The 20743-nt window shown below is 54.2% G+C and overlaps 1 protein-coding gene across 3 annotated transcripts in view; it reads right to left on the reverse strand.

Annotated features, from left to right (window-relative positions):
* KANSL1 (KAT8 regulatory NSL complex subunit 1) overlaps window positions 1–17151 on the reverse strand; it is an 84907-nt gene extending 67756 nt beyond the window's left edge. For 2 of the 3 annotated variants that reach the window (XM_061442266.1, XM_061442264.1), the window contains exon 1: window positions 9548–9993. The gene's annotated coding sequence lies outside the window, so the exon portion shown is untranslated. Of the gene's footprint in view, window positions 1–9547; window positions 9994–16994 lie in introns of those variants that run through there. The other variant, XM_061442265.1, reaches the window with a different exon arrangement.
* Between the last annotated feature and the right edge of the window lie 3592 nt (window positions 17152–20743).

Below are 20743 nucleotides of genomic sequence, written 5' to 3' on the forward strand. Positions count from 1 at the left end.
AAACAAGACCGACAACCGCAACGAGACGGATCGACAACATGCTCTCGGTAAAGCCATGCAAGCTCCATGTGCAGCACAGCATCCTCCCTCTGTGACCACCCTGTGCTCAGCAGAACCACCCGGGCACCAGGCAGCTGAAAACAGGAGCAACACATGAGCTGGTCCTCGGGATGTCCCAGAGCTGGTGCCTGCCTCTGGCTATTGCCCTCATCCAGTCCACCCACCGAGCACAGCAGCAGCCTCCCAGGCCTTCGCAAAAGGTCTGGCCCTGGTTTACATCTGCTCCTCAATGCCAGCAGCTCAGTAACTTCATCTCTAAGATCCTTGAGCTACGGCTATAAAGCAGTTTTCACTGCTTCTACTGCCAGCTCAGGTGTGTCAAAAATGAGAAATTAGAACTAGATCATGCAACAGAGACAGGGCTTGAGAGGAACAAATCTCCATATGCTTAAACTCCCAGTGGCTAAAAAACCCCACTGCTTCCCCGGAAACCTTGAACTTGAAGAGAGCAGTTACTCCTGGTGTATGTGAAACCTGCTTTCCCAGAAGTACATTTCGGAATAAGCCAGGTGATTTCCAACGTTAGCAATTCCCACTTCTCTTTCAAGAGCATGGATAAAGATTAACCCCCACAAACACCGTGACAGAGCAGTTCTACGCTCTGACTGTACTGGCAAAGCCATGGCTTAACTCCATCAAACAAGGGAAGCAACCAATGACCTTTCATTCATCTACACTGCATCCACTTCCCACCCACCTTTGTCTGGTCATTTAGTGGTAAAGAAAGTAGGTAAAAGACATGAAAAGACAGAGGCACTTTTTGTTTAAGCGCGTTCACACAGCCCACAGCACAGGCTGTGCTACCACCGCAACAGTCACTTTCTGCCTTTTGCTGCTGAAGTTACCCAGCATCTTCGTAAGCTATTCCAATGGCAATCTAATAATAAAAAGTTACCCTGATCTCTCGCCTGATACGCCAATCTTCTCGTTTCACACACCTTTGCAGAAGCTGCTTGTAGCTGTCAACACACCCCAATGACCACATTAATACACCACTTTACAGCAAAAACAAGGGCAAGCTAAGGTTTGAATACGCTCAAAATGAGCAACATTTCACAGCCAGTTTTCTTTCCAGCATCATTCAGGGTCAGACCAAGGGGCTTCCCCACACCAGAGACCAGAGACAGACATCAGGGCCCCCCCTCAAACAGAAGGCCAAAGGAGAAGCTCAAGGTTAGGTGCTCTCTTTGCTTCCCAAAGAGCATGCACATTGGTCTACAACCGGTCTTGCCAACCAGCTCTCTTGCCAAACTCAGTTACATGACACAGAGGAGGAAGACAGTGAAGAAAGGATACACTCCCAGAGGAACTGAATCCAAACTATCAGTTGGAGCTATTGTACCAGAAGAGGTATAACAGAGGTGGGTCCAGACCCCAGAAGCCCCCTCTTCACAGAACTTGAGTGTATTTTGTAACCAGCTGTACCTTGTCCCCCCCTCGAACAAAGGATGCTGCATGCCTAGAAATTGACTGTCACTGACTGAAAATGGCTTCGAGTCACCATTTGGGTCCACAAAACAAAAACCAAACATGACTGTTCAGGGAGGAGGGAAAAAAAGAAGAACTTGCAGGGAACTTTCCACTTGTGGCTATGACACCCTTGGGAGAGGAGGGAGGAAGACTCAGCATAAAGGACTTCCCCCACGCCAGCCTGCTACCAAGCCCTTCACTAGGGACACGTGTGCTTGAATGACTGCTCCTAACGGGCACTCTCAGTTCTGCAGACACAGGCTGCTGTGTCTCCCAGAGAGGACTCAGGAGGCTCTTCAGCACCAGTGCCACCGCACAGTAAGCACAGCAGCTTAGGGAATGCCATACAGCAAAAAACCCACACTGGGCACTGAATGCAGGGATTCCGCATGCACCTATCTGCACTGCGCTGCACCACGTAGGAGCTTACCTAGGCTGGGGAGTATCTGAGAGTTAGTTTGTATGTCATCAGCATTAACAGAAGCAGAAAACGGAAGCAGAACTTCCACACACTGCCTTTTGCTCCGGGTTAGCAAACGCACTTGAAACAGAACATCCACCTCCTAAGCTACTGCAACGCTCCCTGGCTTCCCTTTTAGCTGGGTGGACAGCGTCTAAAATACTCTGGAAGCCTGGAAAGCCTCCCTTGAGAGCAAGGCTTTGTTCGAGTACCTTAAGGATGACCTCCAAAAGTTCTTGGGTGTATTTTAGGGTTTTTAAGTCCTTAGAAACTGTCTGTTGCTACTCAGCACTGAATTCTCGGGTTAGAGAATTGGATCTCTACTCTTCAAAGAACTCCTGGAAGAAGCACTAAGGGACATTTGTAAGCATGTTCCCTCCCTCTGTTTGGAAGTTTGGATTGTTACTAAAGCCAGCCTACACTTACCAGTCATTTCTTCCTAAGAGGGGATTCAAAGGGAGAAGGTGATTAAGGCATTTCTGAGGTGACCAGAGAAAGGAGGAATAATGAAAAGGCAAGGCCACGGAAAAGAATGGGAAGGTCATTCCAGCGACACGGCCCAGGGCCTTCTGAAAATTGAGGGGAATTCCAAGAATTGGGCTGAATATTTTGAGACTCAAACCATCCTGGCAAGCTCTACCCAAACTGGTATCACCCAGGAGAACTATCCGACTGACGTCGGGTTCCTTTTTGCAGTGCTTCTCCACCAAGGAACTACAACTCCCAGCACTTAAACTACCATGTACATGACCAAGCAGCTTCTCCTGCTGGTAGCCAAGAGTCAAAATACCTGGATTACCACTGCAGCTCCTCCACCACCACTTGTCTGCTACTCCAGCAGCCACAGCACACCTTGTACTGGACTTCACTTGGGAAGACCCAAAAGGAGCTGCTTCTGGAAGGCTAACATGGCCTTTACAACATGTTTCAAGATAATACTCAAAATCCACAAGGACCTCCTTCATTTTCACTTTAAAACTAGAGCACTGCCAGAGCAGTTAGCATTAATTAACAGAGGAGAGATGAAAGGCTCTAGTGAGCAGGTAAAAACAGGGTAACCGTAACTCGCCCATCTTCCCAAGGAGTGCATGTGAGGCCACTCAAGGGAGGGAAGCCACCAGCCTACTCAGTGGCTTCACCCACAGCTCCACGTCAACTACACCAACATCCAGCCTCCCACTGCTTTTTAAACACAGAGCAGAGGGAAGAGTGGGAACAAGGTCGAGGCAATGATGGGATGTGAGCAGAGGCAGGAGGAAGGCGCCCAGTCACACTATACCCCGGAGCAGCTATCGGGTCACAACACCCCTGAAAACAATCCTTCAGTGTGCTGACTTATTCAAGACGGTCTGTTCTTCAAACCCAATTTTGCAACAAGCCACTGAAAGCAGAACCGGGTTTCCAAGCATGTGAGTTTGTGCAACACCTCACAAAATGAGCCCAAAATGAACACAGGAAGGTTTTGCTCTCTGCAATCTGTTGATAAAGAGTTTCCTGGGGAGAAGCTGGGTATCTGTGCGTCCAGTGAGGTTCATGAGAAGATCAGGGGTGTTCTGGATCCTGCACACAGGAGATCAACAGAGGAGACCCTCTTCTCTGCCCACCCATCTAAATACTCACTTGTTTCTCTCCTGAATGCCTCTCCATACCTGTAGATACGAGTCCTCCATGGCCACCCTTCTCAGGCCACTGAGCCCTGCACCCAACAGCTACATTACCTCTGCCTTCCATCCCTCCCCGCACCACCTGGCGACACATCTACCTACCTGGCACCTTTATATTCCCTGAATTACAGCTTAAACCCCTTACACTACACCCAAACTCCTGCACCTACTGCCTGGTTTCATCACGTGCCAAACCACACTGGGACTGCTCTTTACAGCTGCTGTGAGGCCTCCTTCCTTCCCCAGCTCTCTTCCCACGAGGCACTCGCCTAAACCCACCTGAGCACATTCCCCTTTTCCTACATCTTGCACAAGGAATGAAGACCCAAGAGGCTATGGGTGATCACGAGGACTTCAACACACACGGAAAGGACAAATGTCCTCTGTGTTAGAGGCGAGGACTATAGGACCACCTACAAACTCCTTTACCTCCTGCCCCACCAACACACAGGTTTTGGGGAGGACGTCTACACAAAGGTGCTGTTGCAGCAGAAGCAAAGGCAAAGCCACCCTGAAGGAACTGAACACTACCAATTCCCACTTCCCCTCTCCTTCCCCACCACGAACAGAGTGCAGCCAGCTCTCGAGTTTGTGTGGTTACAAATAGCTTTCAGATGAAAAATTAACCCCAAAACATACAAGAAAAAACCCAAACTTGCTAGAATAGAATCCCTACACACCTCATTTTTCAAATGAAATCTCTGCTTCTAATCTCAGCAGCCAGCACCACTCAAAACGCAGGTACTCCACACATGAGCTAACACCCTGAGCCCTCAAAATGTTTTCCAAATCAAAAATGTGTATTTTTAATATTAATGAAAAAAGGTTAAGAACATACCTAAGAACCACAAGTTTTCACGACAGATGCACAGGTACCTTCTACATGTATTAATCCTGCAGACTCACACCTCATCTCTCTGAGAAAAGTAAGGATTTTACTATTAAACACTTCCCAGGGAATGGTACTTATGCACTGGAACAAATCAGAGCTCTGCTTTTACAACCTCTGTTGCCAACCAGAAGCCCTCAAGATTCAACTAAAAGCTGCTGTTTCCACTCGCTGGGTGACATGGTCAATTCCAAGAAGCATCATGAGGCCTCCTTCTTCAAGAAGAGATTTCTCTTCTGCCTCTGAATTCTCACTGGCTATAAATGAACCAAATCAAGTGCATGATCTGAGACAGAGAAGGTTTTATCAGTATCATGTCAGAAAGGAAAACAAAAGCCACAAAGCAAGATGAACCATCATCTCCCTCATCAAAAGTCTGGAGAGTTGAATAATTAGAAGCAAGAATGCCTTCACCTGGGCAATGAGATAAAAACACCCATTGCTGTGCAGTTACTCTGCAGAACAACATTTCTGTTTACAGACACAAACAGAAACGTGGTTAAAAAAAAAACAATAATGGGACATTTGCAGAGAGCAGCAGCATGTCAGAGACAGGGGAATGAAAAAAAAAGAGCTTTATTGTGCAATCTGGGTCTCCCCTGTCCAGTATCAGAGAGATTTTGTTTTTCTTTTGCATGATCTGGGCAAGGTGCCCAGGAAATATGAAAACCTGAACTGGGGACTCAGGGAGCAAACACCAGAATTGCCTTTCCATTTTACAGACACGTTTTCCTTCACTCTGTGAGGTCACAGCAACCTTTGCTTACCAGCAAGGATTGGTACCAAAGCTTTTCACCCAGCCCCAATAAATGGCACCACCTCAATACCGTCTAGCTTAAACCAAGGCATTGACTGTCCTTGTGCTCACCAGCCACATCCGCAAGAGGAAGTAAGAGAGGAGCAGAATAAAGTGTCTCCAGCCACCGCCCAACCTGGTGGGGTTGTCTCCAGCTGAGTTTAAATACCTTGTTTTGAATGGAGTTCATAGCACAGTCCTCAGCACACAGGGGCTCAACTAAGCACAGATCTCAGCTTTCACTGCTCCCTGGGTCCCAGAGAAGGGAGAACCCACAAAGGCTGTTGTGGCAGCAACTAAAACCAAGACAATGCAAACTCCAGAACAGGGATGCTCATTTAGTAGAAGGTGATGTTCAATCACACATCACAGGACCCTTTTACAGGCTGTAATTAACAGCCTGGACTGGGTTTGGTGCTCCCCACTTGGTGGCAAGGCAACTTCACAGTAACCCTTCCCTTCACATCCTGCTGCTGCAGCCCTCAACAGGAAGTTATAAAGACTTCAGAGAAAGAACTCCTGACGTTTGGTGGAGCCAAACTGAGAAATCCTTAAGGTCCATCTTCTGTTCCTGTCACTGAGGCCCAGAGCAGCTCCTGATACAAAAGGGTTTATTTCAATCATGCTTTTGGTCCTTTCAACAAATCTGCAAGAGTAAGTTTGCAGCAAGAGATGAACTAAGGAACGGATGAAGCTGTGGCCTGTCCAGGCTGACAGCTACCCCCAGTTCCTCTCTTCAGATGAGATTTTGTCATCCCTTCTCCTTGTTCTATGAGCTCAACAGCACAGTTCCATCACAACACTCAGATACCAAGCTGTCAAAGCTCCGTCCTAAGGAATTAAGGCTTCCCAGCTCCAAGCATACCTCATCTGCTGTTTGTCTCACGCTCTAAACCCAGCAACACTTTGGCCGGGGGAAATAGGTCCTTATTCTGTACCTTGCTTTGAAACTCCAACAGGACCTTCTCCAAACTCTCCTCTTCCAGAAACTGGGCTCTGAGCTCAGGACACGCGCAGGGCTTAATGGAATTATGTTTATTCAAGTTCTGCATCACCGGGACTCTTGTTGATCCCAGTGTGACAACTCCTTGCCCAGCTGAGACAGAACAGAAAGCCTTTATTTCAGTTTAAACGCTAAACCTGCATCCTTGAGGACGCAGCTCAACTCCGGCGCACACGGGTTCTCAAGGCGAGCGGCACGCTGCAGCCTTTGCTGTGCTTCAGGCCGGGCAGACGTTGTATTCCTGGAAGTCAGGAGCAGGGACACGGTATTTATAAAACGCAGGAACGGAAACGGTGCTTCTCGGATCACCTCATCCTGAGTGCTGAAACACTGCATAACAGACTGAGGGACGCTCTGGAGGGAGGCACGAGGGCAGAACTCACTTGGGCTGATCAGTGTGTGATGCACCCAGGACACTTCTTTCTGCTCAATTAAATCCCCATGCAGGCAGAAGCGGTCCACCCATTCCCCACACAGGCCAGGAAAAAGCCCAAACTAAATAAGCAAAATGGGGTGTTTGTTGTGCACTGGGAATGGGCAGAGGCACCACGGACCTGCTCTCAAAGAACAGCTCCAGGAAAGGAAAAGCATATGGAGAGGGAGCCTGGGGAAGGCTCACAAATCAGAATAGGTGCTGCTTCCCCTTCTCCTCCCTCCCCTCCCAAGCTTTACCCTTTCCCTGCCTTGGTAGGGCCTACAAAGTCCTCAGGCCTTATCTTGACTCCACTATACATGAAGTCTTATCATCCCTGGAAAAGTGTTTGGAGGTTCCTAAGGACACGCACCACTCGCTGCCTGAGCACAGAAAGGGTGGAGTGCTGAAACTCCCGAGACAGGCTTTGTTCCGAGGGCTCATTAGATAATGGCAGTTGCGTTCACAAAAACACAGTTATAAACAGGGCAAAAGGAAGTGACTTTGGTCAAAGAACTGCTCAGTTTTCACCCCTCACTCACGTGATGTCAGAATGTCACCAGTTCTCTGCTTACCGGATGATCTCAGAGAGCAAATGAGCTTCAAATGCAGCATTAACAAACTAATAATAAAAGGAAAAGGAGGCGGGAGGGGAGGAGGGATAAGAGAAACACAGCCACATCTGCCTGGTCATCTGCTGCTTTATCACCTCCGAGGGGGGAACACAAGTCATCCTCATTGCTAAATCATTACCCATCAGCTAGAACAGTATCACAACCAAGTTTCACAATTAAGAGCTCCTGCAGCGTATCAATCCATTAAGCCCTACACAGCTGTGCTACCTTGGCAGTGCAGCTACAAATAGATCCAACCCTACCAGACCCATCCCTCCCGCGCCAAAAACCATGCCGCCCATAGCTCGGCTCCGATGGTGGCCGAGAGCGGACACCTCGGGAAGGAAAAGCCAACTCCCTGTCCCATCCCAGGGCTGTGGGATTCCCCAGCTTTGCCTTTACAGCCCTTGAGGTGACTGCTTCATTCCCCCCTTCCCTGATCTCAAAGGCTGCCGATTTCTCAATTAAAGGAGTAATATCAGATTGAGCGGCGTCACTACCCGCACTGCTCCAGTGCCAGCAGGAGAATCCAAGACGACTACGCTAAAGCAGGGGGAAGAGCAGCAGAGGTTCCTCCATGAAAACAAAGGCTATAAAAAGGACAAATACGGGTTTGAAGAGGAAAAAGAAGGGTTTAAAGGGAAAAAGCTCATATCCAAACAGCTCCCTGCATCCATAACTGCGGCAGAGGTTTAGTCACACGCAGAGACACCTTATAGCTGCCCCCCCCCCCCCCCGAAGTGTTTTCTACCCCGTTGGCAGCGGGACCTTGCCACAGCTCAAGTACCCTGCTCCCACCTCCCAGAAACGGGCTCTCACCTCACCTTATTTTTAGAGGCACAAAGTACCCTGTACACAACCCCTGCCATGATGTAACCGGGACGGTGGGCATGGCCCAAACCAGCTCAAAACACCACGGTCAGTCAAAACAAATAAAGAAAGGACAAAAAAACCCCAACCAAGCCACCCCTGCAGTTCCTCCCATATCCTGACCGGCTCCATGGAAAACTACAGTTTGTCATTCAAGTGCATTTTACATAACAGGCGAGATCATCTGTATCGTGCCTGCGTTCTGATCCACCTGGACACGGGTTCGATCAGCGGAGAGATCACACCGAGGGGCTGCTTTTTCCCTAGGAAATAAAGCTGCTTCCCAAGGAATCTCACCGCTGTATTTCCCCCTTGATGTGACCCCCCTCCCCCCGTGTTTCTACCCAAATTTCTCTGGCATCGAGCACTGGAAGACGCTAATCCCATGATGGAAGTAAACACACGTATGGATCACGGGAAGCATTTCAGGATAACCGAGCTCGCCCGGCGTGTTTAGAGGAGAATAATTTGGGATCGATGGGGCGGAAAAACCATAAATAACCCCCCAAAAATACGCAGCCGGGACGTAAATACAGGGAAATGGCTCAGCGACGAGAACCTCTCCCCCCCGAAAAACACGCTATTGTATGCGCCGAGCGCTCCGTGACACAGCCGCGGCCCGCAGCCACCGCTGACAGCGCCGGGAGCCCACCGGGATTACCGGGACCGCTACCGGACGGCCCGGGGCCCGCCGGGGCTGCTCCCCCCGCCCCCCCGCCGGCGGCGCGTTTTGCAATGGGGAGGTGTTATGCAATTTACATGGATTTCTGGGGTTTTTCTGTTTACTTTGAAAACTTCGCCCGTGCCCCCCCCCCCCCATCCCCCATTGCAGGTTACGGCACGGGGGAGCCCTTCGCCCCTTCCCCCCCGTTTTCCTCTTCCCGGAGCGGGGGGGGGGGGGAAGCGGGGCCGGGCTCCGCCGCCGGCCACGTGAGGGGCCCCGGCCCGCCCCGGCGGGACCCCGCCGCTCCCCCCCCCCCCCCCCGGCCGCGGGCGCCTCCGGCCCGGAGATTTCGGTTTAAAGTCGCAACCCGTCCCCTCCCCCGCCCGCGGGAACCGCAGCACCGGGGGGGGGGGGGGGGGGCAGCCCCGAGGTCAGCGCTTCCCGCGGGTCCCCCCGGTTCCCCCCGCACTTTCCCGGGATGGGAGCGATGGGATCGGGGGGGGGGGGGGGGGGCGCCTCCCGCCGGGCGGAGAAGTTGGGGCGCGGCGGCCGCTCCGCAGCGGGGCCCGGCGGGGCGCGGCGGCGCTAACAAAGGGGCGGCGGGGGAGGCGCGGGGCGGCGGGCGCGGGGCGAAGCGGCACCTACCACGTGACGAGCGGCGAGCGCGGTCCGGGCGGGCTCGGCCCCACACAAAATGGGCGCAGTTTGCAAACAAGCCCCGGCGCCGCAACCGGGCCGGGCAGCGCCAGCCCCCGGCGCCCCCCCCGCCCGCTCGGGCCCGCCCCGGCGGCAGGGGGGATGGGCTCGCCCGTTGTCCCTCGGCGGGCGCAGAGCGGCGGCCGCAGTCCTGGGCTGGGGCGGGCGGGCGGAGAAGCTGGAGGGTGGGGGGGGGGCGGGGGGAGCGGCCCCCCCACCCCCGGCTCGGTGCTTGCTGGGCGGCGGCGGCGGCGGGGCGGACCCGGCGGGGCGCGGCGGAGCGGGCGCTGCGGCGCTTTTCTTCTCCCCCCTCTTCCCCCCCGCTCCGGGCGAGCGCGGCGGCGGCGCGGCTCGGAAAATGGCGGCTGGGTCCTTCCCTGCCCTCCCCCTCCCGTCAGCCGGAGAATGCACCGGGGGGGGGTGGAAAGGAGGAGGAGGAGGAGGAAGGGGGGTGAACGCCGCAGCGCCCCCGCCGGCGGCCGCGAGCACCGCGCCCGCCGCCCGCCCGCAGCCAGGGGGCCCCGCCGAGCGCCCGCCGCCGCCGCGCCGAGGAGCTGCAGTGCGGGAGGGGCCCCGCCGCCACCGCCGCCGGGAGGGGAGGGACCGGGAGCGGGGAGGGAAGGGGGGGACGGGGCGGGGCGGCCCCGCTCCCCATTGTCCGGCTGCTGTCCCCGCCGCCGCCCGCCAGGGGGAGCCCGCCACGCAGCGCGCAGGCGCGCCGGGACCCGCTGCAAGGCGGCGCGGGGCATGCTGGGAGTAGTAGTCCGGCACCCCCCGCCACGTGCAGGAGCGGGCTCTGCTTTAAGCGTTCACCCCGAAACAACAACGTCTGCTTTGTCCCATCCTCGCAGGAACGCTTTGGACCGTTTTAAGCGATCTCCCCCCAAAACACCACCACCCGCTCCTGCACCTGCAGCCCCGGGGGCTCTTTACTGCCCCATCTCGCATTTCCTCTTCATTTCCCCAAATCTGCCTACGAATTCCACTCGAACCCCTAAACCCTGGGCCCCCCGAACCGCTGCACGCCTTGGGGAACCATCCCAGGCTTGGTGGCCTCCTGCCCTCGCTCTCCTTCTCACGGCCAGCAGCTCCGCCCCACCAGATCTGCAGCCCGCGATGCCAAGGCTGGAGACCTCGGGACCTTCTCCCACCACCACAGGGATACCTCCTCCCCCGCACTCCACGCACAGCACACGCAGAGGGGCAGCGGAGCAGGAGAACGACTCTGGGGCTGCACCAACCAGTTCCACCGCTTTGACCTTCAGTTTCGCCACGTGCACGGCGGGGCACACAGAGCTCTGGCCCCCGGTGCCGCTGGAGCCGAAGCGGGCAGCGCTCAGCGCCGCGGGGCAGCTCCGTATCGCTGCCAGGCAGAGCCGCTCTCCCAGCCCCCGCCCCCGCCCCGGGCGGGTCTGCGTGCCCGGTCTCATTCGCTATCTCTGCCCGGCAGCGCACTCCATCCCCTCGCTAGAGCTGTGCTGCCCCTACAGCAGGAACGCAGTTACGCCAGTAATCAAGTGCTTTAGCCCGTCCTATGCCTGCAAAGGGGAGAAGCACCAGCAGTGCACGCTGTTATACAGCGAGGAGAGCCTGCCCTAGGGACTGGGGTTTACAGCGAAAAGAGTTGCACTGTATCTCGACTGCAGAGTTAGGTAAGAGCTATGAATGCTGGCTCTGTAGCCAGCACAGGCAATCCTGACCTGCATTATACAGCACACAGATTTCTTTCCTCCTTTTGCATCAAATCCCACCACCACACGAGAGGGAAAGCAACACTCCCCTTCTTCACAAAGCATTTGGAGATAGAGAATCCGTACACTACCACTGCTCTTTAAAATCCAACATACTGCTTAAGAAATCACACACGGAACAGTCACCACAGCTGGGGTCTGGGTTCAGGGAATCCATGGGCAATACATTTCAGCATCATTTTTTCTAAGGCCACCTACATTCACTGCCAAGACTACCCCACAACATCCCATGGTTCTGCTGACCCACGAATGCGCAAAACAAAGCTCATCTGTAAGTGATTAAGGAAAATATCCAATTAAAGACAGCAGAGACCCCAATGCTGGGCTGCCGACACTTCCTGCTGTACCTCACAGTCACACTCCTCCCCTCCTGGATGGCCATTCCCCATCACAGCACAGCAGTTACACCATCTCAGCAGTTTCATGCAGTACCTTGAAACCAAAATGAGTCTAAGGACCTAGAACTGGGCTTTAAATCAATGATGAAACAGTGCCAAGGAGGACATCCGGACAGCGTGTTATCAGCTACCCCAAATCCAGCATAGAACTGGGTCCCGTGGAGAACATTCCCTGTTCTTAAGGGTAACAGGGATTCTGTTTCTGTAAGGCAGCTGCATGATGAACTCAGCAGCCCCATGCTTTCTCCTGATCCATTTCTCCTCACCACACTCTGTAGGAAGAACAACGACCCTACAACAGCATACATCTCTTTCCTTTTCATTCTTTCCCCCCCCCCCCCCCCCCCAGATCTACCTTGAATTCAGTTCAGCTAAAGAGCAGAAGTAGCAACAAACACATTTTTATACTGGAACAGAACTGGGAAGGCAATTTGGTGTGGAGGAAGTCGAGAGAAATTCCCCTACAATAAAGCTCCATTCTGCACTGCAGGGACTTCTGCTCACCGAGTCATGCCTAACCAAGAGCTGCAATCTTTAGCTTGACAGCCTGGTACAGATCTGGATCTTCCTGCAGCACAGGATCCTCCAGCGTTCATCATTCAGCCTGACCCAGACATGATGTAGCAAAAACTGCTGCACAGCCTAAAATAACACAACTTTGGCCTCTCTTCACAACCTTTCCAGTCTCATTTGTCCATTCCAATTACTGCTACACCATCTCCTCCAGGTCACACAGCTACTCCTGTACCTGCTACCCTCACACAGCTTCATTACTACTCTTGAGCAAGAGGAGCTCTCCCCAGTGAATCCACATTTCTACAGCACCATCCTTTAAATCTTTCTTTGAAGTCACCTTCTCCTGCAAAGTATCACGAGCACACAAAGCACAGGGTTCAATACATGGCAAGTGTTGTGTACCCAGCTACTCACCCCTGATGATTACCTTGACTTTCCCATATGCATTTGTTGCTTATACCTACTAATCCTCATTATTTACTTTGATTGTACCTGCCTTGGAAACAGTATCTGCACAGTAAGTATCTGCATAGCAGTACACATAGTTAAGATTACCAGACACGGACATAGGACACATGAAGGGAGACTTTTGAGCCTGGATTGGTTTGAGAACCATCCTGAAGCTAGAGAAGGCAATGGCCACCAAAGCACACAGCAATGAGACTCCCTTCAGATACAACCACAACTTTTGCATCTTCATTTACAACCTCATTAGATATCCTAACAAAAAGCACCAAACTCAAACATCAGTGGCCACAGAAGCCTCCAGAAGACGCAAAACTTGTCTGGTTTAAAGCTAAATATGGAGAAGTTATAGCAACAAGAAGAGACCCTTGCAATGATCATTGCTCTTCTGATCATGTTGAAGAGGAATTACAGAACCTGGTTCATGGCAAGAAAAGCATTCCTTAGCTGAGCAGACACAGCACATCCCAGTCAGCCAGTCTCAAAATGCTCACTGAAAAGGAAAAACAATAGCAAAGTCCTTTAAACCCAAGAAGTAGAGTCACAGAAAGGTAACTAGTGTGATGCTGGTAGAGCTCAGCAACCCTGGCACCTCCCTCATGAGGCAGGTACCAAATCTCCTAACGTATCCTATGGTCAACATCCAAACCTGGAGCTTCCCTGGCAGCTTCTGGGTTGATGGACTTGATATCAACAAGAAAGGAATGTGCTACTCACTAAAAAGAACCTGAGTGATCCACATAAGCAACAGAGCTTGTTTGAAAACCCCCTTGGTGATTTAGATCAAGCCATTGGATACAGACATTCATCATTTCATGGATGTTCTCATACTGGAGAGTTCTACTCAGTTCCTCTCAAGGTCAGAGCTGTATTGGCACCCAGGCTAGGGGGAAATTAATTTCATCTGCTGTGAAGTGGAATTTGGTCTAATAATAAGCTATTTTGAATCAATTGTTGTTTCAACTGCAAAATGTATTTCTATGGTTTCCACTGGGATGAGGGGCTGGGAACCTAAGACTATTTAACAAAGGTAACAGGCACACTTCACTGATGTATTTTTGGGTCCTTACCAAAGACATTGGTCTCCTCCTGCCAAAAAGTACTCTAATACTCCACACCGTTGCATCAGACTGATGTTGTACAGAAGAGCCTGGCTTCCTAAAGTCCTCATGGGAACTTCTATTCATATCAACCTGAGGGATGCAGTGAAGTACCTTCCAAAGAAGAACATCAGGCTGAGTACTCGCAATAAAGCACCCTGAATTGTGAAGCTGGGGACCCATAGCCAGGTTTTATTAACTTGCAGAGAGTAAAACATCCAGTTGTAACCCTGGATCATGCAGGTCCCCAAGAGTTGCCAACAACATCATCATGTTGGCTTAGATGCATCCAAAACACATGGATGATGCTGCACAAGAGGTGCAGAAGTAAGCCTCAGATCCCATCAGCCTGCTTGGGTATTTGCTTAAGGAACACCACAATGGCTGCAATTGAGGCAATACTTCTTTATGGACATCAGTATGTTTTGTGCAGAGTGAATGTGTGATCCCAGACACTTAACGATGCAAGCAGTGAAAGAAAACAGAAGTGAACAGCAGAATAAATAGGGTGACAGCACACGTAAATGCTGCATTCCTTCAGGTTATAGGTGGTTTTATCATGGGAGAGGAGCAGTGGGAGAGGGAAAGGAGAGGAGAAGGCCATGTAATCCAGCATTAACCACATAAAAGTCCATGTGTTATAACACCATGAGACATGAGCTCATCTAGTTTCAGGGGACAACCCTGTCCAATCTCAACACTGAAAAATAGCCTATGGGTTCTGTGGAGTTACAGGAGGGACATGAGACACTTGTGCTCCTATGGGCTAGGGTAAGGCTCAGTTCCACTGTGTGACACACAGATTAAAGAGTTTTCACATAAACAAGAAGTCAGAAGAATGAGGAACCCAGCAACTGGTAAGAAGCAGGAGCATGCTACCAGCAGTATGGGAGTCCAGATTTACAACTCGACCCTTCCTCCATCTTCCAGATGGAAAGCCTTGATGTACTTCCCTTTATCCACGAGCCTTGGCTAAGGCTCACAGAACATCTTCATAGATTCAATCCTGCACCTCACACTCCTCCTCGGGAGTCAACAGCAAACCTGAGACCACCCAAGGCCATTCAGCCACTTCCAACACTGGGACGTGGAAGCTCTCCCTCTGCCACCGGCAAGATTAGCGCTAGTTGTAAGAGTCCCTTTTCAGTAGTCCATGTTATGGTCTTTTTCACATGGTTTCTCTCAGATCCACTAACAGAATCCACTTCCATTTCTGCTAGAGGGCACTTGGAACAATTCTATCACTGTGTGGATTCCCAGATTCACGGAAAAAAAATTACTGCTCTATTGGCAGCTGCTTCTAATTCAGTTTAATCCCAAACTGAAGGAGCAGTTGAATCAGACCGAAACACAGCTGATAACCGGGATACCAGGTCACTTACTCTTTTGGTCATGCTCAAGAGCCACCCAGCATCTTGGGATCAGCACTGTGCTCCAAGAGCTGCTGTTCCAGAGATAACACAATCTCATCTGGAAGACTCTCAGCCCCGAGTCACACAAATTCCTCAGTCCTGACCAAATCCACCTGCCTTCCAACCAACCCTCAGCAGTGCAGGCAGACATCAGGGATCACAGGGGGAAGAAGTCAAGTCCCTACACACTCTCCTTATTAATGATACTTCCTCTGACAAGTCTAGTGCAGGAGAATCAGTGCCCAGGCAACCACAGGGAAACGGCAGCAAGAGGAGGACAGCAAGTCCCTGTTCTGTGGCCACCACCACAGCACAGAGCTTTGGAGCATTGGCATCTGCAGGGTTTTTGCTCCATCTGTTAGGTGTCAAGGACCACGCAGACCTTCCTGCTCTCAGAAGCCCTCCCTTCCTTTTGAGGGGCTGCAGGTAAAGAGCTTCATAGAACTTCTTTTATGAGGAACAAGCATTGCAAACTGTGACGGTAACATCAGGCACCAGGGTTTGAGCACAAGTCAGGGATGCAGGGTACAGAAACCCTCAAATACAAACTAACCAGAGGTTTCAAGCAGTTGTCACAGGGACAGATGCACTCAAAACACCAAGCTCCAACTAGATGCTCATCAGAAGTAAATGCCTCTAAGCAGAAATGCCAGAGGTGACAGCCTGACATGACAATGGCCTGCACGTCCTCAGTGCACACAGGTGTGACCCACTGTCATGAGCACACCTCATCCCTCAGCTCCAGGAAGCTGGAAGGACCTGGAGCTCTCCTCCCTCAGGCCCATCCCTGACCTGCTCTGCACAGCCACATGCTAAACCCCCACTTAGCCAATACATCTGCATGTGACACTCTGGAAGTAAGGACCAGCTTCCAGAGAAGCTCTCTGCTGACTTCCTACCAGCAGGAGCTGGAGGACCACGGACTTCAAGGAACCTAGTGATAACCTCCAAAACCTGCAACAGGGAAGCCCAAGGAACAACTTATGTGTACAAAGAGTAAGAGCTCTTACTGCTGCACTAGCCAGCTGGAGATCAGCAACCAGTGCAGATGTGGCTAAGGTCAGTGTGAAAGGATTGAGTAAAGCTTTGGGTTTTTCCCATTACAAGAGACATCGTCTCAATTCAGCCTCCATAACTGGCCTAAAGTCAGGCTGCTTTGGCTTGTAGATTTATGAAAAGAGGGAAATATCCTTCCCTTCAGCACCTCCTTTTAGGTTTCATTCAGCTCCGCACAACTTGATTGCTGCACCGAAGTGTTCAGGACACAAGTCTTACCTTGCCAGTGTTATCACAGGTTAAGCCACTTCACCCATGGGGAAGCCCAGGCACAGAAACATGAGCATGAAAACCTTGGTTTAGACCTTTGGTTTTCATGGGACAAAGCCAAGACCACTGTGCCAGTTACACACACAGCTCTCTTGCTGGTGTAAGCACAGAGATAAACCAGATTACATCAGCAGGTAAAAAAGACCTGGTCAATGTAAACCTGGGGTTATGGATGCACACAATAAGTTGGGGGGAAGAGCAGGAGATGTTGCTGCTTCTGGACAAGTCATCCCTTAATGCTGTTGCATACAAAGGCCACACATATGCACACTCCCAAGAGGAGGCTACACATCTCTTCACTCCGTACAGGCATTGGAATGATTTTGGAGGGGAAGACACTGGATGAACCCCCATTCCCAGCTGTATTCCTGAACCTCCATTTCCAAGCCACCCATCCAGGAAGAAGCTACGTGCAGGGCTCCACTCACCTCACACCATCAGACACTAAGAGGCTGCCTGCAAACGCATCTCGGTGTGTCCGGTCCCAAGCCCAGCGCCGGGGCTGTCCCGATGGGAAGCGGGGAGCCCGAACCCCATTGGGCATCTTGGCCGGGCCCATCCTCAACACCTGCGATCCAGGCACTCGGCCGGTGACAAGGGCAGGGACTCGGGATGCTTCCAGCCTCCGCCTGCGAGGGATGGGAGCTCCTTGTGTATTTCCTTGAGGAGGTGGCAAAATCCAGAACCTGTGGAGAGAAAAGGCTGATATGGGGGGGGGGGCACAACCGCAACGACCCCGGTGCTCCCACACCCCCCGCAGCTCCATCCCGCCCCGGGCCGGGCCCATCAGCGCCCAGAGGCTGGCGCAGGGGTGCTGGGGAACCCCGGCATCCTCCTGGAAGCCTCCCCCCAGGCGCGGCCTCGCTTCCCCGGGCTAAAATGGAGGCGCTGGGGCCTGAGGGGGTCCCCGCTCCGCACGGAGCCGGCCCGGCCCGGCCCCCCCCCGGCAGCGCTGCGGGGCGGAGCTCCCTCCCGGCGCCCCGGGCCCTGCGCCCGGCCCCTGCCCCCCGCAACTCCCCAGCGGGCCGCGGGAGGAGCCGCCCCCCCCCCCAGCCCCGCAAGTTGCGGGACAGCGGCGGGGAGGTGGGGGGGGGGCGGCCGCGGGACTTGGCCTGGCGCTGCCCGCGATGGGGGCGACGGGGCCCGGCCCCCGGGGGGCTCCGCTCTGCGACCCCCGCCCCTGCCCCCCACCCCCCGCTCCTCCCTCCCCCCAACCGCCCTCCCCCGGGCCGGGCCGCCCCGCACCGGCAGCCCCTCACCCGCACCTACCTGCGCCGCTCAACCAGCCTTGAAGTGGGGACCTTCCGCCCTCCCCCGCTCCCATTGGCTGCGCGCAGGGCATGGGCCCTCCCCATTGGCCAGCGCCGCGTCCATCAGCGCGGGAGGGGCGGGGCTGGCGGTGATTGATGCGGTGCCGCGGCTCGCCCCCTGCCCGGCACCCCCCGCCGCCCCCCGCTCCGCGCCCCGCGGGCCCCGCACCGCCCCCCCTCCGGCCCCGGCCCGGCCCGCAGGGAGGCCCCGGGCCCTGGGGCCGCCTCCCGGGTCCGCCGCGGGTCCGCCCGGGCCGCGGTACCGGCGGGCGGGGGGCGGTGGCGGCCTCGCCTCAGTAGGGGATGGCGGGGGCAGGGCGGGTGTCCGGCGGGCGGCGGGGAGCGGGCGGCCCGCGGGGGCACCGAGGCGGGACCCGCGGCGGCCGCGGGGTGTCCTGCGGGCCACAGGCCACTTGGGAGCGGGGCCCAGGGTGCCCGTCCCACCGGTGACACCGGGCCCATGTCCCATGTTTGACACCAGGCCCCTGTCCCACCGGTGACACCAGGCCCTTGTCCCACCGGTGACACCAGGCCCATGTCCCATGTTTGACACCAGGCCCTTGTCCCAATGGTGACACCAGGCCCATGTCCCACCGGTAACACCAGGCCCATGTCCCATGTTTGACACCAGGCCCTTGTCCCAATGGTGACACCAGGCCCATGTCCCACTGGTGACACCAGGCCCTTGTCCCACCGGTGACACCGGGCCCATGTCCCACCGGTGACACCAGGCCCTTGTCCCATGTTTGACACCAGGCCCTTGTCCCATGTTTGACACCAGGCCCTTGTCCCACCGGTGACACCGGGCCCATGTCCCACCGGTGACACCGGGCCCACGTCCCATGGGTGACACCAGGCCCTTGTCCCATGGGTGACACCAGGCCCATGTTCCACCGGTGACACCAGGCCCATGTCCCATGTTTGACACCAAGCCCTTGTCCACCGGTAACACCGGGCCCATGTCCCACTGGTGACACCAGGCCCATGTCCCATGTTTGACACCAGGCCCATGTCCCACCTGTGACACCAGGCCCATGTCCCACCAGTGACACTGGGCCTCTGCCCCATGGGCGACACAGGCCTGGGCCCCACAGGTGACCCTGGGGCTGCCGGAGGGCAGGCACCACTGCCCTGTGTCCCCTAGCCTGTGGCCATGGCAGGGCTGGCCCCAGGGCTCCCATGGGCCCTCCACCGGTCCCTCAAGAGCCACATGCGACTGAGGTCGGGGTCACTGGCTGCATCGCCCTCTTCACCAGGCAGGGAGGACCCCTCGGTGCTGCTCCCCAGGCGTCCCCTCAGCTGGGCCTTTGTGTCCCTGTGTCTCAGGTCATTATCCCGGTGATGGGCTGGGTTTAACCCCAGCACAAGGCACAAGTCCCCGTCCTGCTAGCTGAGAATGAAACCGGCTCCTTCACCTCCACCGGTGCTCCTCTGCTGTGACAATAGGCACCGCTTCCCTTTGGGACAGCAGAGCCATGGGCAGGACATTTGAGATGCTCCAGATGCACATCGCAGGTGACCTCCTGTGCCCAGGAATGCCTGGGATGGTTTGTACCATCATAAAACATCCCCAGCATCCCAGCAAAGGTGAGTCCTGCCCATGGATCAAAGGAGGAAATTCCCATTTCTGGCTCCATGGGTGACCTGGGTTGGGGTTGAGCTTTGATTTCCTTGTCCAGGTGGCTCCATTCGCTGGATGGTGCTGATGGAGGGAGAGACACTGCTGCACCCAGAGGCTTTCACAGGATCAGCTGGACATCGGTCACTCATCAGCATGGGGAGGAAGGAGATCCCTGCCCTGCCAGAGGATGAGCACACACGTTACTGGATACAGGCAGCCCTTTCCTTTCCAGCAGGTATGGATTTTCCACCACCCCTTCTGATGCGGAGAGGACACAGGGGGAGCTTCTGACCCAAACTGCTCCAGTTCTACACTACCCAGAGCAGGCATACCCCCAGACACCATCCTCTGCCTCTCCTTGCTAAGGAAGGTGGGTTTGGTACAGTGGTTGCCATCAGGCTGTTATTCCTGGTTATCCAGGAAAATCCCAAATACAGCTCTATTCTGCCTTGAAAGTGCTTAGAAGTGGGTGCAGCGGGGCTGGGAGAAACCCCTGCCTGAAAGCGCTTCCACTAAAGCTGTTGAGACACACGAGATACCAAGAGAGGCAGAAAGAAGCAAACTCATCCTTGTGTCTTCCTAAGCTCCCTTTCCAAGTGTCCCAGCAGCAAAGAACTTCTGTTGCTGCGCACGTTTGGATATGAACTGGGACAGGAGGATTCTCATGAATGTAAAGGTTGTCAGGAAGGAACCTGTGGCTCCTCTCTGGTTTTCTGGGGTGTTTTTGATAGGACTGACCTTTGGAAGTGGAGTTCTCTGATGCCAGAGGTATTTCTGATACCTCCCATATTGATACCATCATAGAACCCCAGACCAGTTTGTGTTGTCCCCTCCAGAGGCTGGGTGAAATAGTCTGGGCCAGGAGAGCAGGTCCCAGATGAGAATGGTGAGAGCATCACATGAGACTGTGTGAGCAGGACCCCCAACAGATGGACCAGAAACACACCCAGCACCTCAGAGGGCATCAGCAGATGCTGAAGCCATCAGTGCCCATTTGGAGAGGGGACAGTTCCCCACCGTGCCCACTCCCCCTGTTCTCATCAGTCTCACATCTCAGCTGCACACCCTAACCCTCAGCCTCCTTCGCCCAGATCCATCCCATTTCCACCTCCATGAGCTGCTCTGGGCCCAGCATTCCCAGTCTATGGTTTTGCTCCATGACTGCCCAGCAGGATGGGAGAGCACAGTGGCTGGAAGGGGGTTCAGTGTCTGGGTCTGGTGCTGTGACCTGCAGGCAGGGACTGGG

This window comes from Pezoporus flaviventris, unplaced genomic scaffold, assembly GCF_033815535.1.
Source record: "Pezoporus flaviventris isolate CSIRO_AGI_PZ_B2104156 unplaced genomic scaffold, CSIRO_AGI_Pfla_v1 ptg000223l, whole genome shotgun sequence".
In the NCBI taxonomy this organism is placed as follows: Eukaryota; Metazoa; Chordata; class Aves; order Psittaciformes; family Psittacidae; genus Pezoporus; species Pezoporus flaviventris.